Below are 27,722 nucleotides of genomic sequence, written 5' to 3'. Positions count from 1 at the left end.
CCATCTCTTTGGGCAGCCTGTTCCAATGCCTCACCACTCTTTCAGTGAAGAAATTTTTCCTAATATCCAACCTAAACCTCCCCTGATGCAGCTTGAAGCCATTTCCTTTTGTTCTATCACTAGTAACGTGGGAGAAGAAATACCTTATACATAGATATATACCTATATCCATATATACCTTAAAATACCTTTTATCTAAGTCTATATATCAAGGTACCTAAATATAGATTTTTATCTAATTATATATCCAAAATAGCTTTTTATCTATAATATAATATATATCAAGATATCTATAATATATAAGTATATTATATTTATCAATATACATATCTAAAAGTAGCTTTTATTAAAAAAAAAAAAACCTAAAATAGTTTTAGAAGGGAAAAAGCTATAAAAAAGTAGTGATACCAGATTACTAAATGGAAGAGATGGATTCAGGTTTGACTCCATTAGTTTCAATGGAGTTTCAATTGACTCATTTAGTTTCTTTCTAATTCAGTGCAATCTACCTGGATTTTTTTCAAAATTGTGACTAAAGCTGTATCTTGTTACAGACTTGCTTAGAAATAAGCACCTATGCTGTCTTCTGATTGGAGGTACGGTTTTGTTATTAAACTTTTGGTTTAACTGGCTATAATAAGCAATGATTATCAATGGGTAGATTTCTGGATGCATAGTCATTTTGAAAGCACCTGAATTTCAGAGTTCTAAAATGTCTGTTTATCTCTTCTGTAACTTCTGAAACTGGAAACTGAAAATTACTGTTCACTGTAGAAAACTGCCTGCCCTGAATAGTGACTTCCATCAGTATTCCATTGTAAGGCACAAAGATTTCTGATTTAAGTACATTACATTAAAAATGTTGTTTAACATCAGGTAATAATAAATTCATACATCTTACCTTATGTAAAATGCAAAAAAATATGATTTATAGATACAGAAACACATGCAAAATGGAAAGAATTGAAAGTGAAACTTTAGACGTTTTTCTTAGACGCCTAGTACTTTCTGTGACTTAGTTTTTAAGCAGAACATGACAATAGAAGGTGTTGCTAAAATATATTGATTTTGGTGTTTTTTTAAACATCTTGAAATCCTGAGAGAGAAGTTGATAAAGAAAACAAGGGGATCTTTTAATATCCTGTGATTTTTTTTAAAATGTGTAGATGTTTCCTCCTTAGTTCTAAAGTGGCTGATGTTGCTGTGAGGAACTGGAAAAAGAAAAATGCAAGAAGCAGGCAGTGGACAGACTGAGCCACTCCTGGGTGGCCAGCTGAGCTCCTATCTGTGAATGAAGGATGATGTTCCTTGATAAAATATATGATCTAATATTTTAGGAAGAGTAACTTCAAAAACACATTTTTCTCTAAATTTCTGGCCTGTTTTCATAATTATTTTAATTTTAAAACCAGATGAGACTAGGCCTCTTGAAACCATTAATTTTACTCTCCCACATTTTTTTTTCAAATCAAGTATGATTAATAGTTCTAAAGCAAAATAGTGTTAAATTTTTGGACTGATATTAAGGTATTAAAGGTATCAATTCACTAATAGTTTGATATTCTTTATTGCTTTATTTCTGGAAAGATTAAAGTAATTTTTTTTTCTTTTTCTACTAGAGATCTATTTTTCTCTTCTATTGTCAGACAAAAAGCAGTGGTCTAACATGTCATACATCAGCTTACAGACTGATTTAACTCTACATGCGAGAAAGTTATTGGAATTTGCATTCACACTGATATCTAACAGTGGCAAGCAGCAGCTTTCACTTCAGATTTCCTTCTATGAATAATATTATCCATCCACTAGTGTCTCTGAACATTGCACATTGCTATGAGTTAGGAACATGCACACACATGCACATACATGCCCACATGCGGAGACAGAGGAAAACATTGTTTAGCTAGTCTTAGGAGGATAAAGGAACAAATTGCAGTTTTCTCCCTTTACAAATTAAGTTGTAAATATCAGATAACTTCTACTGGGCAAGAAAAGCCTCAGAAGGTGCCTTTTAAATGGCATATAGACTAGCACTGTGTAGCAGACACCAAAGGGGATGGAAATAATGAACAACAAACATCTCCAAAAGTCACTCAAAATACATACATTCTATGTAATACCAAAAGAATAGATAGTGATGAATAGAAAGTCATGCTTGAAGCTATCTGCTGTGCATTACCTCGCTAGTTGCAAGGTCATTGTTTTAGAAAAAAATCAGGGAAAAAACTTTTCTAATCCCCAGAGTGGCAGCAAAATAAAAAGCATTTTGATTTTCTTACTTCTAAGGCACTACTTATAAGCAAAGCAAACAAAGATTAGTAAAACACAGTCAGTACGTACGTCCTTACTCAGAAACAGCAGAGACCCTAAAGTGTAATGCTACTGCATCATTGCTGTCATTTCCTTCATGTGCTTCAAGAATTTTATTTCCTTTCATTCAACTGTGGAAACTGTTCATCTTGCTTGTCACAGAAATTCAGCGAGTTGAGTGCTTGGCCTTAGAAAGTACTTGGAACTACAAGGATTAATACAAACAGAAATTACAAGTATACTTTAGTAGTTATATCTGAAATACAGAAACAAATATCCTTGGTTCTGCCTTGTCCATGGTGCTTTCAAACCAGGTACCTTTCCCACAAGGCAAAAATTAATACTTGGGATGAATAGTGCTATAATTCTGTGAAAAGAATAATTCTTCTTTATTCCACCCCCACTTCATGTGTATGGAAAAAAAATCATTCAGAAGGGCATAACTAGTATAAAAATCAATGAACTACAAAGCTGGATTTTTTTTTGTAGTTTTTCACTGAACGTGAGAACACAGGTACACAGTCTATTTTTTATTTTGCGGGCATAAAGTCCCTGATAATCAACAACAGATTATTGGAGATTGCTCAACTCTTTTAAGAAATATATCCGTTTATAAAACTATACTAGCTTCAATATTCACTATAAGTCAAAGGCAATTACTTGCTTTTTTTAAATTACTAAAACCCCACAACTTACTAGTGGGTAATAATTCAATTATTGTACAAGACTCCATTACTATTTCAGGACAAATCATACCTAATCCTTCGGCTAACTGATATTTTCCCAACTTCTAGTTAACTGAAATTGTCATTCTGATGTGTGTTCTGCCCCACTAGAAGCAAAATAATGACATTTTTAAAAGTCATCTTAATAGAATGGTAAAAATGAAAGGAGGAAGATACAGTGAATGTACTTTAATATCTATGGTAAAAACGTGAGGTAAAGGTGAGACAGGATCTTTCCAATCAGGGCTATTACACAGCTTGTTTTTCAGGAATTTGACCTCTATGGTGCAGATTTTCCAGAAGAAAAAAAAAAAACGAAACAAAAAACAGAAAGGCATATTAAAAAAAAGTGCTTTTGACTAACAATAATAATGAAAAATTATGAAAACTAGAACTTTTTAAAATCAGTACTAACAAATCAGTTAAGCTGAACTCCCATCTAGATCTGCGTAAATCTGTACTAGTACAATCCTGATTACTTAATGCCATTTAATTTAACAAAGTTTTACATAATTAATTTTTCACTGATCTAAGATGAACTGAAATTGAGTAAGTGACTCTGAAACACATTTTGCTCCTGACTATGCTGGTGTAAATCCAGATCAACTTTAGAGAAGTCAACATCAAGATCAACTTTAGAGAAGTCAGCATTAAATTTATGAGGGTGTTAGTAAGAGCAGAATCTTTTACACTTGCTGCCCTTAGTCCCCATTTAATGTTTTGATGTATTTTGCATGCAGAGCTGAGTTGCTAGGAAGATATTCATCACTATCCTTCTAATAGTACATACTTAATTACCTTTTCTGAGAGTTCCAGAGGAGTATTATGGACAGTACATGGTTGAATTAAAATTCTTCATAAGAAGATTGAAATGTTTAAGCCCCCTAAAACATTTAATATCATCATTTATTATCAAATTACATGACACACTTATGTTCAATCATATTATTTTCCAATTTATACATAGATTCCAGAAATTTTGTGAATTCTGAATAAATCCTTTACTGCTCTGTGAGGCTGCAAGCAATCTGGTACAAATGTTTACAGAAAAAACATATTTACAAGGAAAGCTCTGTAAAGTTGTGTGTCAAGACTGTCCTTATCCTCTAAAGTATGAAGAGGGGAAAATTGAAGGTCTCTGTGGGGTCATTTAACTTGGGCTCCTCCTTTGACAGGTGACTTCTTTGTGGCTTCTCATTCATAAATAATTTAAGATCTATCTTTACATCAGCTATATTGGTTTCTCTGCTTCTCCTTTCCAAACATGAGAAAGCCTCATTCCAACCTCCTTATGGGATAAATTCACTCCTAGCCAGTATATCTCTATTTTAGTGCTGAAATTGTCCTCAAGTTTAAACAGCTTTCTTCATCTCTGATGTTTATCTTCAGATACATTCATAGTGAGCAATCATCTCCTCTCTCAGCCTTAGTTTTATTAGGCTAAACATCATGCTCTTCTAGTCTGTAAAACAGGCTCCCTGTTCTCTTGATCATTTTATTCACTCTTGTCTTTACCTGCTCTTCTTTGGATTCAGCAGTCATGGACACTTGCTCTGGATACATTCTTATTAGTGATTTGTACTGTGGTATCAATACTTCTCTGCTGGTTCTGAAACTATTTTGCCTGCTACAGTCTGAAACAGTACGTGATTTTTCAATAGTTGCTTCACCTTGACAGGATACAGTCTTTTCTAACTGCATTCCCCCATGTTGGAATACACTTCATGGAACAATCTAATCTGACTATGATTAAAAATTAATAGGTCTGAAGCTATATTACCACATGTTTAAACAACTTACATAATATATGAAACTGTCAAACAACTTCTTTTCCATAGAACAATAATGTACCTCAATTAAGTGGTTTGATTATCACTGTCTGAGAAAAACAATGCATGCTCAGAAAATTTGGCACAGCATGCAGTGTCCAGCCTCAGACAAAACTTGGGAGTGGATTTGCTTTATGATTTTTTTAAAAAAATATTTTACGATATTCATTTTGTCAGTATGGTTTCAGCACTTCTGTTAGCTACAGTGCTACTGCAACACTTTTTAATAACGAAGTGTTAGCTTTAAAGGAAGCTTGTGAAATTCATGTTGATTTTCATTGTCTCAAGTATTGTTCATGTCAGAAGTTTTTTTATCACTCAAAAATCTATTTAAAACCCTATATCAATGTCCCACTGGGTGTGATCTCGTTAGGGCTCTCAGGCTACGCTGGCAAGAAGAGCAGACTCTGTAGAGCAAAACAGTTGGTGCTGAGGATTCAGCATCCACAGTGACATTACAAACAGGGTTTACTTTGGACTGACTCTAGCCTTGTCCCAGGGATTGAGCACCCATCAGCAGCTGGAGTTACTAGTTTCCTCCTGGAGGACATCCTTTGATTGAATGTACTCTAAAACCAGGACTGACTGAGACACCGTCTTTAAAATCACATTCATGACCGAAATTGAAATGACAGGGTAAGCTAAGTCTGTATCAGAGATCTCCACGTAACAAAGACACTATCTACTTTTATAACAGGGTTAGATATAAAGCGATGTCCAGATTGCATTGCACAACAAAGTCATGAATAAGTTGCTATAGAGGAAGTGTAAAATGAGAGCTTGACACCTTGCAGCCATGACATTCTACCCTCTAAGATCACATTATTATCAGTTCTTTTCAGTACAGAATGATAAAATATACTTCAAAAGCCAAAGAAGGCGCACACAGAGTTTATTCACGATATATGAGGCCAAAATTTCAGCAGGAATTTTGCCTACCTTCCTGAAGTAAATGAAATTGTGTCAGCTAAGGAGTTGGTCCTACATCCGAGTCAATCATACCTGCAGTGGCTCAGGACTTAGGTAATGAAATCCAAATACTTCCTGAGCAGAAATTGTATGAATCTTCTTTACATCAACCATGTAATTGTTTTTTAGCGATATTAAACCTTTGGTTTCCAATAAGATTTGTTCCCACCTTACCTGTAGGTTCAAATATAATAAGGTATCCACCTTAGAAAGACAAGCCCTTACTCCAAAAAAGCATGACGTGCTGAAAAATACATGCTACTCTTGGGATAGCTTTAATATTGTGCTGTCATAGGGGTTAATGGGCAAACAAGAATGACTTCAATGAGCTGCACAGGAAAACCTGCTGTTTCTTCTGCACAGCACAAACCCCAGAGAAACTGATGATGAATAGTGATTGGCTCCAATGGTTATTAGTTAAATCATCTGTCGTAGGTACTGCAGAAACACTCGTATGACCTTCTTTGAATTGATTAAAGATACCACTGACTCAAACAGCTCAGGATCTATGTCCTTTTGATTTATATTTGCAGAAGAAAAAAGACCTTTCTAGGGAGCCGTAAAGCAGGCAAGCCAGGAGACAGGTTTCCCCTTACAAAGCATTTACTTAATTTAAATCTGGGGTGAAAGTAAGGTTAATTATCACTGTGCCAGCATTTTGTTTATGTGTAGCTACACAAACAGATTGTGGTGTTTAACTGCACTACACCTAATTCATGAAAAGATTATATAGTGAAGGAACATGGGAGTTTTATAACTTTTTGATAGAATGGTTCTTACCTCAGGAGAGACTGTCTTGCGTATAGATTCATATGTACATATTTGTGTGTGTATTTATACTTAGTGTGTGTGTGGGCGTGCGCGCATGTCCATATTTACAATATAGAGGAACTCACCATAATCTTTTTTTACCTTATTTCGTCTTGAACTAAGAATACATGCTGTCTAGTCACTGGCTTACTCTCCAGCTCATTTCACCTGCCAAACCTCAGTTTGCCTGTCTGTAAAACTGCACTGCATATAGACATTTTCTGTCTGTAACCACTTATAGAGCACTTGAGATCTATTTTAAAGTCTATGTATTACTACTTATAAAACTCAGTACATACATTTGGGGATGCTTTTGGAGGAGAAAAGATTTACAAAATTAGACTGATGCATCTACTGTAATAAAAATATAACTAAGTAGTGACATGGCATATTGTTACAGCCTCCCAGTTTTAACACCTATTAAGAACAACCTCTGACAAATGCCAGAAAACACAGTGCAAAATATTAAGCAGTCTGCTGCCACATGAGTCCTGAGTACAGGGTCACTGATCTTCAGTGGGCTCAAGCAGCTAAAGGCAAGGATATTTTTGATAGTGTTGGCAAAACCACAGTACTTTAGGCCACTGTGTTAATACAGAATGAGTTTGCAGACTTCCAATTACACTGCAGATTATCACTGTTGGTATCCCTGTGATAACTCTCAAGACTGACTGAAAGATGCCAGCTATAAAAGGAATTCCAGCATTTTGTCCAAGGCTTCTTTCCTTCCCAGAGAGGGAAATTATGGTAAAACCTTAGAGCTCAATTAAGTCAACAGACTCTTACTTGGAGCACAGGAAGAAGAATAAGCTGGCAGGGTTTGTTCAGAATGTAGCTCTCCACTGCACACCTCCAGTAGTTGCCACTGCCATGCAGGTCCTTCTGTGTTACACCATGCCACTGCCTCTAAATCTACCACCACAGTGAAGCCTGCACATGTAAAAAGGGGCCAGTTCATTTATCACAAATCTGATTAAAACATTAACAATAAAAAAGAGTTCTGGTGCCACTTCTCAAAAGTATTAGACTGTGCCCGTTTTATTCTACTTTTTCCCATCAATAATGAAGCAGGTATTATACAAAAGGTTTGAGTCGTATAAAGGTTTAGAATGAACTAGCTCACCCTACTTCCCATTTATCTCAGTGTGACACATTTATTTCGGAATTGTTGATAGTAGATGATCCTGAAGTTATAAAAGAAAATACTGTGGCTTTATTTTAAACACACATTTTACCTCTTTGCATTTATAGATACCAGTTTCCTAATGATTTTGCCCCTCCCTGAGTATGAATTTCCTTAAGCGATTTACAAATGTACACAATATTTGATATAATAAACCCTATTAATCTAAGCGGTCATGTTGAGTATAGCTAATATGAAATCTATTAAAATAGAAACCTTGTGAAAGAAATGAAAGGGAAAGAGAATTTTTATCAAACATGCTGAAGGCAAGTCCAGTCCCTACGCAGTAAGATCTCAGAATTCACCCAAAGGAGCCTTTGTGCTTTACAGAAACCATTCACAATAAGACGATGACTGATCACATGTTTACGTAAGTGTTTGCAAGACTGAACTACTTGCTTGATCTGATCTTTACCATTTATCTATAGATCCAGTTACCAGGTCTCATCTCATTCTCAGTTCCAATCTAAGTTACCAACGTCAGCGAGAACATTTACCACCTGTCTAAAGTTTCAGCTCCACTGATGGAAGGATGGCTGGACAATAAGACCAAGTTAGTTGGTATATTCTGTATTTTACTGAGACGTATGCTTGGTCCCTCCCAGCTTCGAGCCTGGGCTGAAGGACGGTCATCCCAGGGTGGTGATTTCAGAAGCTTTGGGCTTACTCACAACAGCCAGGGTTATGTTTCTTGATACTTTACACTGCTTCAGATTAACATTTGTGAAGTGGAAGAAGATAATACCTCCCTGCCACATACACTATTTAAATGCTGTGATATGTTTGGTTACTATAATGATTAACACCAGAAAGGCAGATAATTTGACATCAAGGAGCAGGTGGTAGACTTATTTTTGTTACAGGGTGAACTCAGGACTCTGGAGAATGGTGTCTAGTGCAGCGCGACTTCAAAACTCTGACATGAGTGTTTTAAAAGCAGTGAAGAAGGAGCAAATGCATAATGCATTTTAAGAGGTACTTACATGTTAAACAGTGGCAGTATATTATTCTGAGACAGAGCTTTGAATTTATAAATTCTTTGGATTTATATATTTTTAAAGCCTTTTGATCTTACTTTTTATAATTAAAGCAATGCAGCCTAAATGCACATAATAGAAAGTAGCAGAACATGCCAACACACCTTTGGGAACACAATTGTGTGCTACTTCCTGCAGTTTTATTTAGTATCAGAAAATCAATGCTAACATTGATAAGCAACACTCATCATAAATTCAGGTCAGATAGTGCTTCTTTGCCTCATTCAGAGAGTAAAAATAATTTCAAAGACTTAGATTCCCTGTGCTGGGCTCAGAGTCTTAAATAACACCCAGGGCACTCAGACAGTTGCCAACAGGGTTTTGTCAATGGAACATCAACTTAAGCTTTATTTTAATGCTAATTTACATGTGTACATGAAGTTGTGGTGAGATATTAGTACAGTTTCACTTGACAGTTTGGTATCTGTAAATAACAAATAGGTTTGTTTCTCGACAGCAGGATGGGTGACTTTTTTTAATTTATTGTGCTTTAGACTCAGGTGGAAAAAAAATGTATAAATCCCTTATTTGTTTTCAGCTCTGTAAGAAGCAGAGCACACCTTTCAAGATAAATAAATTTTGAATCACAAATGGATTTGACTGGGTAAAGTCCAGGGACTTGTAACAAAATACAGAGCATTTCACTCCTGTGACATTGGTTTGAAATTAGCAGAATGAACAGACAGCAGGAGTAATTTTCATGAAACGTCTGTTCAGCAGCCTACTCAAAATGAGTTGTTGGGGTCTAATGCATGCATCTCCTTGGGGTCACACAGCCACTTTATAGAAATCAACATTAATCAGTAGTCAACCTGAATTATGAATATGCACAGACAAACTAGAAGTAGCATGCTAAGTAATCCATGTGGGGAAGGAACTAAACAGACACAGTAACAGACTCCAAAGGATCTGCTGCTATTCAGGAAAAAAATCTTGATGTCAGCATTGGTAGTTCTTTGAAATCATCAGCTCAAAGCATGCAGCTCAACAGCAATCAGAAATGCAAACAGACCTTCAAAGTGACTAGGAAATACACAGAGAAAACAGGAAGCACTGTTGTGCCGCTGTATGGATCCATGTTAGATCCACACCTGGAATATTATTTTCTTTTTTCATTGCCTCATCTTAACAATACTGGAGATGTAGAACAGTTCTTAGAAAACTTCCTAGAAAAGATAAGGGAGCAATGATGATCTGAAGTATGGCACTGATTGAAAACAGAGAAAGATTAATGAGACAATTCTTCAGTTTTGAGGAGAGTCAATGAAGAAGATATATGAAAATCTAGTGAAATCACGAATGGCACAAAGAGGTAGAATTGGCATGTTTATTTTTTTTCCACATAAGACAAAAACCAGGAGGCATTAAATGAAATTATTAGGCAGCAGGTATAAAATAAACAGATGTACTTTTTCACGCTATATATAATTAAGTTATGGAGCACATTGCCACAGGATGTTACAAAATCCAAATGTGTTTAGAAGGTGGTTAGAGAGGTTCATGGAAATAAGGCCCATCGAAGATAATTAACACAATGCAGTTGCAACCTCTGGCATTGGGATGCTTAAGTTGCAGATTACAAGTGTCTTAGAACATGAGCTTGGGGAAAACATTTTTCTATGCTGCCATTATTTTCCTGTTTTCCAACAATATTTTTCTCCCAGGCATCTTCTATTAGCTTTGCCAAAAGAGGCTACTAGGTTAAACAGTATGGCCATTTCTACAAGTCAGGAAAATCCTACTTGCCTACTGTTTTTGTGAATATATTCAAAACAACCAACCAGTTGTTTATTGTGGCAAATGTATTAAAAAACATCAAAATGAGCACAGGAAGCAAATTATTCTCCAAGGGCAAAATACCTCTTAGGTGTTTTTTTTATTGGTTGTGGGGTGGGTGCTAAATGCAGCTGCTTTTTAATCACTAATTCAAAAGTGCTATGATAACTGGATCTCTGAATACGCACACAGAGATATTTAGTGAATATATTAGAGCAATAACATTGAATTTGGGGAAAAATCTGTTTAATACTTAAGAAAAAATGGAAAACAATGTTCAGCATCTTTGTACTTTATACAAAAATGATTTGATTCAAATTTAACTTTCTGACTGCTGGTATTTTGTAGAATCCTAAAGAATGTAAGGACTAATTTCAAATTATCTCCTGTAGCATCCAGTATACGGTAATTTAGAGATAGATATGTAGTTCTATTCATGCTGAGATTGTCCTGTTCTTGGTAAAAATTGGAATTGTGTATTATAACTTTTTGAAAATGCAGGGTAAGAAAAAAAAAGAGTTGTTTCCCATAATTGTTATAGAGGAAGTTGCCATTTTCTGACTTTGTGGAACTACCTATGTGCATACACAGTATATATTCCTTCTGTACTTACATTTCCTGGACTTTTTAGTTTCTCAGCATAAGAACCCCTAACAGCTGATTTTATTTCTTTGTGTGCTCCTGCATGTCTATCATATATAGGCATCTAGCATTTTCTTCTTTTGAATCAATAAGTTATATTTTCAAATAGTTTTCAAGCATCTGACACAAAAGTGTCTGCATTTTGCATGGAGGCAAACAAATAGTCCACAAAAAGGACATTGTAGTAAGAGTTGAATATGGATCAAGGTAATGGCTGCAGGAGCAACCAGGACAAGTTTTGTAACTCAATTCTCTAGCACCCTTCTGCATGAAAGCCACAGACATTCATATTTAACACCTGCATTTTTGCTCAAAAATCTTAACAAATATAAAATCACAGTTCACATTGAACTGTCATATCCAGATAAATATTTAACTTTCCATATCCAGACTTTTCAAAGGAAAAGAACAATAAAATACCGCAGTTTTACATCAAGGCACTAGTAACAGCAATAGAACTTGCCATTATTGAAGTAATCAAATGTGAACATCTGGATCATTATTGCACATAATGGATGGAAGATTTTTTTAACTGTTATTTGTTTCTATTCAATTTGAAGTACTGTTATGCATCACAAGAAATGATTTTTGAACCTGATCTCTGAACTCATCAGACTTTGGAAGCTTTTTTAAAATTATTTTAATAGCCTTGATAAAACCAGATTCCTACTTAAATTCTAAGCTAACATGGAACTTCTAAATCTCCTAGCTGTCAAGAAGCAAGGGAACTTAACCATATTTATGAAAGCCCCGAAAAAGTAAAGGATCGGTAGCAAACTGAAGGCTCTTCCCATAATGATGGGAAGCCAACTGACAAAAACCAGTTTGAGGCTGCTCCCAAAGATCTCTTCCACACTGGGTACTGAAGTCAAGGGAAAGAGGTAGAAGCCTTATGCTGACCCTGAATAGTTTAATGAATAAATAGCAACACATTAAAGACTAGTTTAACAGCACTATTCCTTCTAAATCACACACATAGCTTCAATTAGCTTCCCAAACAACTACTAAGATAAAATTGTTTTAGAAAATAAGCTATACTTGGAAATTTCACACAATCATCACGGAAAAAGATCCAATCAGCTTGACTACAGTGTGAAACTCTACAGAAATGCTCTTAAATTCCAGTCACTAGAGGCTGCAGATCTTAGAAAAGAGAATGCAGATAATAACAAGGTGAAGACAGACAATCCAAACCAACAGCTAGTGAGCATTGAGGCTATGAAGACTGGGCATGAAAAGGGCCACAAAAGGCACAAGTATGTGTGAAAGTTTTTTGACTAGGGAATATTCTACAATCACTACTTCTCCCTTTGAAGGCATGCTATCTATCTCCAGCAAATATATCTGTATCTGGCAACAAACCCCATTGTGTAATTAGCTGCATTAAATAAAACCATATTTTCACTTCTGATAGGATAAACTTTTCTAAGCCTTCTATTATGGTTATATTTATCTAGCAGACCAGCTGAATAATTCACATAAATAATGCACCTTATTTTATCTCTTTTCTCTTCGTCTTTTGCATTTGTAAGACAAAAATCTCACCTCATAGATTTTCAGAAATGGTGAAGATAGCAAAATGAAATAAATAAAAATATCAGAGTTCCCTTCAAACATATCCCTCCTTGCTGGGATGCAGGCACTGTGCAGCTCTGGTTTTGGGACCCGCTTCTGAAAATAAAAAATGCAGCCCAACATCGGCACATGTGACTATGTAACAGGGAAAAAGGTTGGATCAGTACGCAAGTCTTTCTATATTTATTTCTGTAATTTTTTGCCTATGGTTAATTAAGTTCTCCCTTGAATGTCTGACTAAAGCAAGATAATCTCTACTTTGCAAAGATTAACCCCATTAATACCAATTAACACATAACAAAGAAGATTTTTAATGTTTTACAGCAGCAGGCTAAGGAGGATGGTACGGAGGAGAATCAGAGGGGATCACTTGCATCTTTAGTTTATGACATCTCATTAAATAATTTATAATAACTGTCAAACATTTGATACTGAAGAAGTTGTAAATGTTTAAGCAGTAGGATCCATTAATTGTAGTCAAGAAGATAAATTTCTCTCATACTGTTTAATACGTGGGAAAAGAGAAAAATGACAGGTAGGGCTGGGGTCCCAAAGAAAGCAAAGACTCAAAGATAGTACCTCCAGCTTGTGGAGATGCTGGGCACTCTCCCACTACTGTGAAATACACTAATAACAAGTTATAACTTGTGTTCATAGTAAAGGAAAGTGAGTCAGGACCATATTCAGGCAGCAGCTACATCAGGTGGGACAGACACTGCACTCGGCCATTGATTCAAGTGTTTTGCATGCATCCTGGTCTTCCACTGATAACACTGTCACACTGGTGCTATACCAGCTCCCTGCTGAGTCAAACTGTCTCATGATAAAGATGCTTATAATACAGCTAATTTTATGAATAGGAAAATAAAACAACCTGATACAGATTTGTAGTTATCAGACTAAAGTATTTCCCTAGAAAACCACATTTGTAATCAAAGGAGTTCATACCAAAATCTACCTTTGTTTCCTTGTTTATAGGAAAAAAAAAAGAAAACAACACAACAGACCCTCCTCCCACCCCCATTCCCCCTTTAAAGCGTTCAGAGTTCAATGGATAGATTTTCTTTTTTCTGACTATGGGTAATAACTCTACTGGCTTAGTTTCTTCTTTGTGCTTAACCTTAATTCTGCCAAAGAAAATCTCTGACCAATGTCAGTGAATTAATTAGAACTTTAAGTATGTTGTATTTTTCATTTGAACTAACAAGTGTATATTTTTAAATAAAATTAAGATTTTATTTTAAAATTAAAATAATTAAATCCTTCCTAGTGCTCACATCAATGCTTTCAAACTTTTACTTAACTGAGAATAGGGTCCTTCTGTGCTAGGGATCTCTGCAACAATAATAAGGAAGAACCCTTGTCCTGAGGCCTTTACAAGGGACATCAGAAAAGTAGATGTTAAAAAGAAACATTATTATCCTACATTTACAGAATGAGTTTATGAACAGGAAAATTTCATATAATTTTTTTTTCAAACAGTGCCATAACTGTTTCCTTCTCCCCTTTCTAATGGGTATGCTCAAACACTCATAGGAAAATAATTTTATTGGACATATTAACATCAGAATTTATTTTATAAGCAGCCACTGAATTAACTAGTTCGGGTTTTTTTCTCCCTTTCAGACAGCCGTCAGAAATGTTTGAATGGATTAAGTCCTTGGGAAATATATTTAAAATTCCTAGTGCAGATAAACTGTAAAAAGAATTTTCTTCCTCTGTACAAGATGCTTCCTTTAAAAGGCATGAAAAAAATAGATCCTTGCATATTTTATAAGAGCCAATTAGTCTGCAGTCAAATGATCTGTTCTGCTTTTCTGCTCTGCCACCCTCCCCTTCTGCTGCAATTTTATTCTTCTTCTAAAGATTTGAGAATATATTGGGCATAGAAGCTGCCACTCTAGGGAGTTCATGTAAGAAGATGCTAGTGTCAGACCACGAAACACCCGCAGTTACTGTGTTTCAGTAACAATATTAATTCTACAGAGCTACCTAGATAAATACAGCAACCTATATGAAGTCTGCTTTGCTGAACTGACATGGCTGCTGCCATGTATTGACTCAGAGTCCTTCTGCTCCCCCACATCCTTCCTGCTCATTGCTAGGTAACTGGAAGGATTTTGTAAGCCAGCCCAAAACTGGTTTTTGGGTTTGAGCATAAACTTCTGTAATTTGTTAACTAGCAAAAACAGAAATCGGAATTCATTAGCTGATGGCAAAATGACATCTCGAATGTGTGTGTGTACGTGTGCTATCCACAAAAGAAGTCTGTCAGAACAAAGCCATGGTGCCTCTTCTGTACCTTCCATGGGGATATCATATGTATCTGTCTGCTAAAAAATTGCATTATCCTCTATCTGAACATTATGTACCTTCTCAGAATTTCAAGAGGCCATTATGAACAATGTGCTATTCAATAGCTGATATGTCAAACATGTTTTGAAACTTCAGATGTAATAGATCACAGATAAGTACATATGTTTGTGTATATATGTTCATCATACTTCATTTAAGAATACCTCAGTGTTGTGAAAATAGAGAAATAATGCATGTGTATGTAATTTTTCACTTCTAGCAGGATTCAGCAGCACCTTTGTGAAACAAAAAAGAGAAAATACATGCATGTGTTTAAAGACATCAACCGCCCACAACAAATTTGATCACAGCATATTTTTGCCTTCATGATATAGCCACAAAGAGTTACAATGGCAATGTCAAAGTTTCCTAATCTCTGTACCAACCTTTCTATAGTTATAGAAAGGGAGATTTTATACCAGTTCTATTACTCAGTTAGAAAAGGTATACATGTATCATACTCATCACCTTCTTCCTCTCCACAGAAGTACTCTCTTCAAAACTAGTTTCTGACTTTCCTAGTACAGCACTTGCCATTAAACATCACAACATCTGAGAGCCTGGAGACCCTTGTCTCCATCCCAGTCTTCCATGCTCTACTTCAGGCATTTACTTAAAAAGACACATTTTCCAAAAGACTTATAGCCCATGATTAGCCCCTTGCTCTCTCCCAGAGAAACGTTAGGAAATCATATGATGGTGCAAATTAGGCAGCTGCCTGCAAATCGTAGACTTTCTAAGAGGTGTGCTAACATAACACTGTTCACTTAGTCATCTGGCTTTTGTTACAACACTTCATCACTAAAACATCACATCTCTTTATAAGGAATTCCAGAATTCCCTTTAACTCTATTAGACTTTTTATCTCTGCTCACTAAGACCACCATCAGTGGCAGAATTCTTCCATTCCACAAACCTGGACTCAGCACGTGGCACAATCAGGAAACGGGGGAAGGGTGGGGGGGTGGGGTGGGACGGGACGATGACTACAAAACACCACCAAAAAGGAGGTTTGTACCATGCAAACAGCAATGATACCAAACAACATGTAAGTGCTATCTAAGTCCCATGCTAAGGATTATATGTTTACCTCCTAGCTATTGAAGGCACTATAAGCAGCTAAAATAACATTCCTACACAACTCAGAACAGCAAAGGTTTTCAAACGCCAGGAGTCTGATCGCACATTATTTAGCAGAAGAACCTAATATTCAACATATTGTGTTTTTAAAATGACGTGACAAGTATAATTTTATTGACCCTACCATCTTGCAGTCTTCAATGTCTTTAAATTAAAATCAGGAACAGAAACATTTACCTAAGAAAACAACCAACCAAAAAACCCCTCTGTATTTTCTGGTTTCTCCCATCCTTGGCAGTCATTTGAATTGTTTCTCTGTGCTTCATATATGACCCTAGGTAGCCGGTTCTGGTCTGGCAATGACGTAAACTATGCATTGTGTGGATGATTGCTGTTGCCAAGGAGATCATGATGCAGAGTTCTCTTACCCTGGAGGTGTATAATTGCAGGTACTCAGAATAGACATGAACGCCTATCCAACTTTTGATGATGCTCCATGACCTGCTTTATTATTTCATAGAAAAGGAGGAACAGAGCAAAATTTAAATTGAAAATGTACAACAGAGAAACAGTGGATGGTAATTTACATATAAGATATTTGGATTAGATCCTCAAGTAGTGGGGTTCCTGTGAGGTCAGTAGACATACTCAATGCAGACATTCTGAGAATCTGCACACAGAAATCTGCATCAGCATCAAAATATCAAATGGAGAGCAATAGCATAAGGTTTTGAAAGTTCTTGTGCCAAAACATAAGTGCCCACTGCTTCTTTGTGTGCAGAGTAGGTCGTCATCCGGTATTGCCTGTCTGGCTTTAGCACAGACAAAGCACCAAATACTGAACAAAACTTCAGTGATCCCCAGGGAAATGTTTTGCCTAAGTGGCACTGTGAAAAGCAATGTAAATACAGAAAGCATGATTTATTTGTGCAACACAGTGCTCTGGTGTTTGGGGCTCACACCAGCACAGGTTTTTCTAACTCCAGTGCAGAAACTGCAGAAACCTGTCAAGGGGTTTTGAGAAGCACTATGTCAATGTGGTGATTTAACTTCATCATAATTTGATTTTCTATTTAAACTTTTCCTTTAATTGAAGAAAAACTGATCCAAACAGTACGTCACTGATTCTTGTTTCCAGAAAATCCATGAAGTAATGTAAATGAATGCAAGATCCAGCCCAGGTTCTTCCAGAACATATGATGAGAAAGACACTGATTATTATACAGTTTCTCATTTGGAAGCTGAAAAAAAGTCTACATCTCCTTAGGCATAATCCCTATTTTATTACCCTTAACAGATTTCTAGGGTGAAAGTACTAATCATTATATTTAAACCATACATCATGTGTGATGCATGAACATTGCTATGTCCATGTACCTAGATGGATATATTCTGGAGGTGGAATTCACCACTATATACTGTAAGACAGCTAGGAGGTAAATGTCACATAAAATACTGATGAGAGTCACTGCTCTTAAATGATAACATAATTCTCAGAGAACAGAAATCGCCTCCAAGAGTAAGTTTACTAAATCAAAGGAGAGCAGCATTTTATCTACATGATAAAAAAACTGTAAAACCTACAAAATGGTCAAACCTTACTATAGTCAACAAAAAACTTCCAGCAAGTTCCAGTAAACCACCCACAGTACATGCCATAGCTAGGAGTCAAGATTGAAAAAGACTGCACACTCAATTACATTTTCTGAAAATGCATTTATGTGAGAGAATATTTTACATTTCACATTAAGGGTTAAGTCTGAATAATATGTTCTTTTAAATTGAAGCCACTTATTACAAGGATTATTCAGAAGTAAGTAATAGGATTTCATTTAATGACTTCTGATGATAGGAAAAACCTGGAAACAGTTCAGTGGATTGTTCAAAGTGAGATACTTATTTGGAGCTCATTGGAAGTTACTTTAGTAACAGAATATGCCATCAAAAGTAAATACTCTAAGAAGACAATGTCATATGCTTTTTTTTACTCTTTTCTGGTGTTGGGTCCATTGGAAAAAAAAAAGTAAGAACAAACATTATATTTTGAGAAAAGTTTGTAAAGTTCAGTATTCTGAGAGGCAAATTTATATTGCCAATGAAAATCACCCCATAATTTATCTCCATTACGCAGCCAAACTTCCTCATAAGTTATCTAATATATTTTATTAAACCAAAAAGTAATATTTTTAGACCCGCTGTTCCAGTTTTAATGAGCTATATACAAGGTACCTTTTTCCTCCAGAGATCCTTGGCTTTCCTGTGGTTTTATGCCTCTCCACATTTTGGTTGCCTGCTTCTTGGAAGTGGGACCACAGACATGATCTCATGCTGTTGGGTCTCATCACCTTCTCTATGATTCTACCTATCCTCTCCCACCCTGACTTCAAACTTCATACTTCACAGAATAGAGTTAGTAAAATGCATACCATTTGGGAATTCAGTTTTTGCTTGAGTACTTTCTCACTCTAGTTCCTTTTCAAAGCTAGGTTAACAATCTCCCATACTAACCACCCGAATGCAGCAGTCCTAGCAGGGCTTCGTTTCATTTGGTTGATACTTCCCAATGTTATGTTGTTTCCCTATTTAATATATCACATCCTTAGTTTTTTCCCATGTACATATCAGAAACTGTGGTCTGCAGTGAACTTTCTAATTTGGGCAACTCTAATCATAAACATTTCAAGCTATATTAGTTTCAGGAAACTAAAGATGTACAGGGGCAAAAATAAATACATATGGGAAAAAAAAAATATTTTAACAGCCAAACTGGAATTTGAGAGTGGGATGCAGGGTGGGGGAAAAAATGTTGATAACTGTAAGGAAACAAAAAGCTTTGCTGAAGCTTAAAGGTGTATGCTGTATGGAACGACTCTTTTTCTCTTCTGTAATTCCTTATTAGTAGGGAATATTTTAAAATAAACAAATTGAAGTACTGGAGACCAAGCAGTAACTATTTTCTGCAAATGGTGGGAATTTTAATTTTTAGCTTTGAAAAATCCACACCCCCAATAAAATTTTTTATATGCCCTTAAGATCAATTCTTCTAATTCTTTGGAAATAGCGTCCCCAAGCCAAGTTGAACATTTGTAACCCTCCTATAGACTATGCAATATCTGTGGAATTGCATGACAGCCCTCATCACAGACCTGGTCTGGCACTACTCCCCTTCAAACTCCAACTGCAAACTCCTTGCAGCACTGGGAGGAAAAGTAAATTAAACTTTCTTAAAAAGATTAGGGAGAACCATTTTCAATATACAAGGCATGCATAAATAATATATTTCTTATATCTTCCTATCTGGACCACAGGCTCACCCTGGCTTTATTACTGGAAGTCATTGTGCATTTATTACAAAAGGGAAGGTATAACATGCTTATGTATTCAAACAAACATACGGATTTAATTTACTGGATTTCAATCAGAGGTGAATGTGGCTCTTCACAGCACAATTCAGTTACTGCATAATTCAACTCTTCTTGGTTATATTCTCTGATGGGTCAGCTATGGTCTTTCATCTACATTGCAACTAGATTGATTCATTGGCAAATAGGTGCAATTTAATAGCTTCTAGACGATATGGCCTACAGCACAAAAGAGGGTTAATAATCTTAGAAGCTTGAATGCATTCTAAGTGCTGACTATTTATTCAGAAGTGAGATTTCAAATCTCTTGGGTACTGCCTCACAATTCCTGTTTGCATCCTCAAATAATTATCTTCCAAAATGTACTTAAAACAAGCTCAATCTATTTCTTTATCTACTCTTTGTGACAGCCATTGCTTTGAGGAATGCAACATAATTGTGTTATTTCAGGCAATAAAACGGTCATCCCCCACAGAAAAATAATCAAGCAATTTAAAATGTGGTCATGGTTGCCTGAGCAGCCAGAGTCTGATTCCAAAAGACCAAACTACATAACCCTGAGTAAGTATTTATTTTTAAGGGAAAATCATCTTGGAAAACAAATATTACTTGGGGATGGGGGCCAGAGGGGAGAGTGTTCAGCACCGATTGTTTCTGTGAGCATCTTTTCTGCTTTCTGGATATAATAGCATGAGAAATTCCTACAGGAAATTCTGGGAATTTTAGGAAACCTCAGAATTTTGCTTCCCACTCGCCCACCCACTTTTCTGTCTCCTTTTCACATACACACACGCGCTGGTTTTTTTCTTTTTTTAATCTAAGACCTCAAGCTGTGGACTTTTTTGTTAATTTACTGTGATAGTGAAGCAGTTAATAAATCCTACAGGCAAGAAAGCAGTTGGAGAAGGCTGACAGACAGATGATAGTTATATCAAGAAAACCATGTTCTTCATAGCATAAAACTTATTTATATAGACTTCACAACCAGGGCTGATGCACTGAATCCAAATGAAATCAACCGATGTCACATATACCAGCCATCAAGTTAGAATCTGCAGCTTCATTTACTACTTATTTAAGGTTCTCTGGTTCAGACTTGACTTAGCCATCTTAAAAGCATTTAAGCCAGAGCCAGCTGTAGCAGTAACAGGTGATAACATTTGAATCTGGACTCTTTTAGATTAAATATCACTATCATATCAGGTAGCACGTTCTATTGAGTTTTTTAGAACATGAGGCCCATAAGAGAAAGGAGGAAAGTGCAGATTTCTTCCTTCACCTTCACTAATTTCCTTTTGACTATCAAATCTGGTTTCCTGCAGGCCTTCACTCTCTCTAGAACACTATTTTTCAGCTTCCTAAGATGTGTGCTTCACTCCACTCAGGACCTGATCTTCCCCTTTTTCCTCCTTAGCCACTGGATCTGCCCTCTCATTTTTCCCCACCTGGCAGCTTTTCTGCCTCAGGACATGCAGAGTTTCATTTGAGCTCATAAGCAGCACTTGTGGCTGTAAGTGGAAAGAGAAGGAAAATCAGAACATCACCTGTCAGTCTGTTCATCTGTGTGCCCATCTTCACGTCTACTTAGTCATCACTGCCAGAGCCTTGGTCAGTGGACCCCAATTCTCACAAGAGAAATGGGACAGAAAGCAAAAACAATGTGATCCAGCATTGCAGGACTGGGCAACAATGAATGAAACAAAAAAAGCAGGATCTCAAGCAGGCACTGAACACTCTTGATATTGTTAGATATCATGTACCTCAAAACTGTGAATCTATTAAAGAACAAATACATTGTCCAGCACCAACAGCATGATTACATCAGATGGATGCTTAATGAGATCACCTATCCCAGTATGCACAGTGCCTGCAGCACAGTAACAGCTCTCTCCTTCCCATCATACCAACCACGTGACTTGCTCTCAAACCTTTTTATAATCTATTCTCTGTAGCTATCTCCAAGATAAGGCTTTCTCCTCATATTTAACAGTTGTAATGAAGGCCTCTTTTCTCACAGTTCAGCAACCACAGACCTCTCCTTCACGGACTGAGACATTTTTTCATCAAAAGGCTTTGTTCATTAAAAAATAAAATTATATCAGAATACTCTAAGTCAGCAAACAACACGCCCCCCCCCAAATCCCCAGAATGCATAACTATAAGGGAAATAAGGTTCCCTGAGATGTTTCATAAAACCACAGGGAATTTTTCATTTCTCCTTAAAAAGAAATACTGTGAAAGTCAGGTCTTCCCCACAGAAATTTGTCGTTTCTGTCTTAACCCACATGGACAATGATAACAACAAAACCATACTTCCTTATACATTATTGTCTAGATTATTATTGGTTAAAAAAAAGTATTTTTTAATTATACAACCCATTTCTCCTACCTTAAAAGTCAGAACACTAATGCAAGTAGGCTCAGAGGGGATCTCATCACCATGTACCAGTACTTAAGCTTAGGGCAGCTACAAAGAAGATGCAGGCTCCCTTTTTACACAGAGTCCCATGGAGAGGACAAGGGGGAATGGACACAAGTTGCTTTTGGGGAGATTCCAATTGGACACGAGAGGGAAATTTTTCACAGTGAGGACAGTCAACCATTGGAATAATCTTCCAGGGAAGTGGTTGATTCAGCCACATTGGACACTTTTAAGAGTCATCTGGACAGGGTGCTGGCCATCTTGTCTAGACTGTGCTCCTCCTAGAAAGGTTGGACTAGATGATTCCTGAGGTCCCTTCCAACCTGGGATTCTGTGAAATACTTTGTTAGTGACTTTTAAATTGTTCAAAAAATATTTTTCTATGATAAGATTGTGCTGAAACATTTATACCTTGCCTTGAGAAAATAATTTTGAGAGCCAGACAAACTTGTGGCACCTCAGAGAACATCACTAACCTCCACATTTTTCTGAGTTCATTTTTGTTTTTTTTTGTTTGTTTTTGTTTGGTGTTGTGGCTTTTTTTGTTGTTTTGTTAAGTAAAAGAGAGAGCTACAGAATATACACTTTCCCTCTGTCCCCCCCAGGAAATAAACAACTGTGCCAGTATTAGAAGACAAAAAAAATCAAATTTTCCACTGCTCTCCACACCAGGATTTTATCATAAGTTCATAAGTTGGTCAGAGAGAAAAACGTATTTTACTTTTTTTCATACATAAGTTTGCCTCATTAGACTTCCTTGGCATTAGAACTATTTGCTAGCAGTAGCAATGTGACAAGGTTAAACATCAGGTTAAAAAAATATGTTTGAATGCTTAAGCTATTCTGGTTATGTGAGATTTACTCAGTGAGTCTACCCCCTAATAATCGTTTAAGTATTTTTAAATATTTTTAAATACATATGCACTTCATAATCACACATACCCTTCAGTGTTTGTACTGCTCTTTTATCCTTAGCCTTTCTATTTTGGAAAAAAAAGAAAACATAATAGTTCTTGTTAGCTTTGTTCTTCAGTTCTCATAAACTGGAATAATGCAGCAATGTTTGGGTCGCTAACATTGGCAAAAAAGTACATCTTTGCATTTGAATGCTAGAGTTAGGAAATATTTGGTTTGCTTCTGTGTTCTTTATTAATTGACAGAACCACACTGAATTTTAAAAATACCAATTCTACTGCATACTGCTGTTATGTGCTAGGTTACAACATACTCTTGAAGAAGCAAGGTGCTTGAATAAATTTATTAGAGAAATATATTCAACCTCGAGTAAAGGAGTTGGACACTAGGCATTCAGATAATTATGTTCAGCCTTGAAGAGTAAAATAGAATAATAAAGAAACTATAAAAACACCTTTTTGATCACATGATTTATCAATAATGAGAGCTTGGAGATTTAGTGCCAATAATAAAGACCCAGGCTTGGATATTAAGCCTTCCAACTATTTCTTAGAAAAAACATTAATGTTAACAAAACAATAATCATACATTGTAGGAAACATATATACTAAGGCCCAGAAGGAAGGAAGTACAGCATTCACACAGAGAAAGGGAACACAAAAGCCAAACACTTTTAAATATATGTATATAAACTAAAATAGTTTTCTAAATAAATGAAAGCAAACAGAATTGAAAGTAGAATTATTTATGAATCAGTCTTTCTCCCCTTGTTCACTGTGCACTGCACTCACTGCTAGCTGCAAACTCTGCGGCACCTCTGAGTTCCTGGCAATTTTTCCATCACAGAAGGGCAAAGCTCAGTGCTACACCCCTGCAGGGTGTCAGCAAGCTCGTTTCTCTTTCCATCCACGGGCTGCAAGAGCCTCCCCTCCCCAAAGGTGCCCGGCTGCTCCCTGGGGAAAAGCTCTGCCCCTGGCTGCAAAAGCTCCCCTTGCCCCAGGCACTGACCCCACTCCCACCTTGGGAAGAAACAACTCAGACACCTTTTTATGGCAACTTCCCTCCTCTTACAGATTTGGAGGAAGGGGTTTGTGAATACGTGTTTGTAAACTGCCTGAAAGACCCTCATTGAAAGATCTCGTGAAGCAGTAATGGACAGCAATTCCTCCTTACCCCTATCAGCATGAATATCCACTCTGTTTATACAGAGCTAAGTCCTAGTTCTTTGCTGTGTTGTTTCCATTCCATGAAGGCTTTCTGTCCTTTAGTTGAATCAACATTCCTGAAGATGAAACACTTTACAGTCCATATTTAAGATAAAGTTGAAACAGACAAGGCTGAATGTGCTCCTAAAAGGAAAAACCCACAACAATCTGCAAAAGCTTACTTACTCAAGAGAAGCCTTTCTCTGGGAGGATGATAGGAAGCCATTTCCTACAGCTTTCCACAGGTGAAGTGTATCCCCCCAACTCTGTGGCTCTTCTGATTGTTTCATGTACCTGTGCCTGTACCTTTCCTGCACCCATTCATTTCCTTCCTAGATAGAAAATGCTGGCTGTTTTGCCCTTTCTCCCAAAGCTCATGTTTGAGAAAGCTACAAGAGAAACAAGGAGGGTGTTGCATTATTTGGTCACGCCTTGCACCACCTGAATGTGCTGTCACTAGTCGCAGACTTTGACAGTCCTGTCACAGATGCACAACAGGCACAGAACATGAAATATCCATCAAGTAACACCATAAGAACTTTTATGTGTTTTACTTGGAGACCATGACTTGTTGACCCTTCCATGTGAAATTCTCAAAGAGAAGTGTTGAATGCTTGAGAAACACAAATGAAAAAAGTGTCCAACCTCAGCAAAAAGAGCAACTGCAGTAATGACCAGCATTCATGCTGCTTTTTGCGTTTGTGTTTCCCAACATAATCTGCAAATGGGGAAAGTGCTTCAAAAAGTCATATAAAGGGCTTTTTACACGGTGATTACATAGACCAGTGGCAAAGCCAGAATTACTACAGAGGCATTCACTTTCTCCCACTTCCAGTTACCTAATCTAGAGTACTCTGAACTGCCTGGTACAGTCTTACCTTTCTCCCGTTTATACATAAGGAAACATATTTTCCTGTTGTATAGCAGATCCTCCAGACTCCCTGCATTGTATGCATGGGGTCAACTCTTACCTCAGGGGTAGCAGGGCCCTGACCACACCAGAACTTTTAGTGAAAGCTTTTTGTGTCTTACTTTCCTCCTCTTCCATGCGTGCCCTTTGGCAGCTAGCCACCCAACGAGAAGTGCATTGCATCACCACTGCATCTGCACTGCTTTCCAGAGCAGACCTGCTGAAAAGCTTCGGAGCCACAAGAGGGTGTATGTATGTATCTATCTATCTATCTATCTATATATCTATGTGTGTGTGTGTGTGTGTATACAATACAGAATGGAATTTATATTTGTTTTTAATATTTTGTGTCTTGACTGATCTATTTCTTCTAATAGTTTTTTTCATGGTCTCTTTACACAAACATTATCTGGATTCACCTATGTCCTGGAAGCAAAATCACCAACTTCTTTCTTCTTGCCATTACTTGTGCCATTCCTTGGAAACACCCTGAGAAATGAAATGGAATAAAAAGAATTAATCTTATCAATTAGGATTGTAGAGAAACATGACTATTGGAAGTTTCTGTAAGGGATGGACAGAGACCAGTTTGTATCTGAACAACAGACATATAGTGACAACTTATTTACTTTTGCATGACTTACCCTCTAAAGACAGGCTCTTAGCTATCAATCACTTTGCAGCTGCACTAAGATAGAGCACTTGATGGAAACTTGAATGAAGATACAGAAAGCTGAACACAAGGAGGTGGTGGTATAGAAAGCTAAACTCAGGAGGAAGAGATCTTTATTACCCCCTGATAAATATACTGTGATCTATTTGCAATGTGTCTGATAGAGTTTGTATCTTAGGGTAAGTTTTCTGATAGAGAACTGCATTTGTCACAGAAGACTGGTCGCAAGAGAGCAGACACAGGAACTGAATACTTCTCACACGCTTCTGGTGCACCCTTAAAGTCAAAGCTCAAAAGTCAAAATCAACACTGTCCCAATGAAGGACTTGCTTCTCAGCCCAGCAATTCTCTCAGAACCTAAATAACATTTAAAAAAAACAAGATAATTTCCCCTACTGAACCATTATAACAGTACATGTCAGATGACAACTTTGAAATTAAAATAGAGCAACAGAGAGCTACATAGATTAGATGCCATGAATTTGCACAACTGTAAAGTTTTGGCATCATTCCTAGTAATGTGCTTCCATAACCGTGCTATCAGTAGTTAACAGTTGTTTAAAAAAGTACCCATAATTAACCATGGTCAGTGGAAGGAAAATCCATTTTAAAACAGGTTGATCCAATCTTTCAGTGATGCTAACTGAATGCCAGTCTTGCTGCACCTCCGTCAACCACACATGAAATACAGTTCCAGAAATCTAAACCAATAGGTTGCAGATATTTAAATAAGAAAACAGCTTACTGAAAAAATCAGCTTCCTTTTTACTAAGGTTGTCAAACAAACTTCAGAGGAGACAGAGTATTCTTCTCCTATTCAGAGATAACATCTGCCTATGTTAAGATATGTGCAAGAGATTAATTACCTTACAGCTGTCAGGCTGTTCTGCTGATTTCCTGCAGCCAAACTCCAACTGCCATAGAAGCCTGAAAAGTTTGAGTTTACAGTGTTTTGCTGATAAGCTTCAAAAAATGTGCTGGACAGTCATACTCTTCCACGCTTCCACTAATAGCAACACTTTATGTTTGCGTGGAGGAAAGATGCCTAATGACTTTATGGACTGACTCAATTAGACACAAAGAGCGATAACACCAAATAATGCTACAAGGGTAGTGAAGAAAAGCAGATACCGCCATGAAGTTAGGAAGGATATGTAGCAGTGCAATGCAGACTTAGATCCTACAGCCTTGTGTCATGGAGAAAATATATAATTAAAATAGACTCAGCTTTTGAGAAAATATGGAGTAAAAACTGAAGATACCAAAAAACTTGAAATTATAAATAGAGACAAGGAAAAAGGCTTCTGATCTGAAACATACCAAAATCCACAGAAAATTTATTTGACCAGTGGCAGTAAAAAGCATATCCTAAAACTGAAGAATCATGAAAAAAAATTATAAGGACTTCTTTGGGCTTCCTACACTTTTGAACAGCAAATTAGAATGAAATTAAGAAAACAGTAAGGACATATAAATCTTGCACCTTCACAAACTTCATCATAGAGTCCAGTTTTCTATCTTACCATTTCATTTCCATAACTTATATTTGTTTGTAAAGGCAAGAAAAATCAACTTAAAAGAAAAAAGCAAAAGCATAACACCAAATTACCAGGTGTTTCACAAGGTATATTTCTTTTTTTTCCAAAATTCTAATCCACTTGTATTATCCAGCCCAAAATGCTATTCCCCCTTGAGGGGAGAAAAGGGGAGAAAATGTACCAACAAGCCTTTTCTCAGTTCATAATTAAAAACACTTAAATTAAACATTTCACTACTACCATCCTTGTCCATTCTATGCATTTCAGTGCTTCTTCCAGATTCATTTTAAGGAATTAATTTTAAAATCAGCAGAGGTCAATGTTAGAATGATATTTACATGCAGAAATTGCCAAGTGGGTGCTCCCAGAATGCAAATTTTACTTTATTTCTTGGGAAACTATTTTC

Source organism: Phalacrocorax aristotelis, chromosome 5 (genome assembly GCF_949628215.1).
Source record: "Phalacrocorax aristotelis chromosome 5, bGulAri2.1, whole genome shotgun sequence".
NCBI lineage: Eukaryota > Metazoa > Chordata > Aves > Suliformes > Phalacrocoracidae > Phalacrocorax > Phalacrocorax aristotelis.
The sequence above is the reverse complement of the archived record's forward strand: the minus strand, read 5'-3'. Positions refer to the sequence as shown.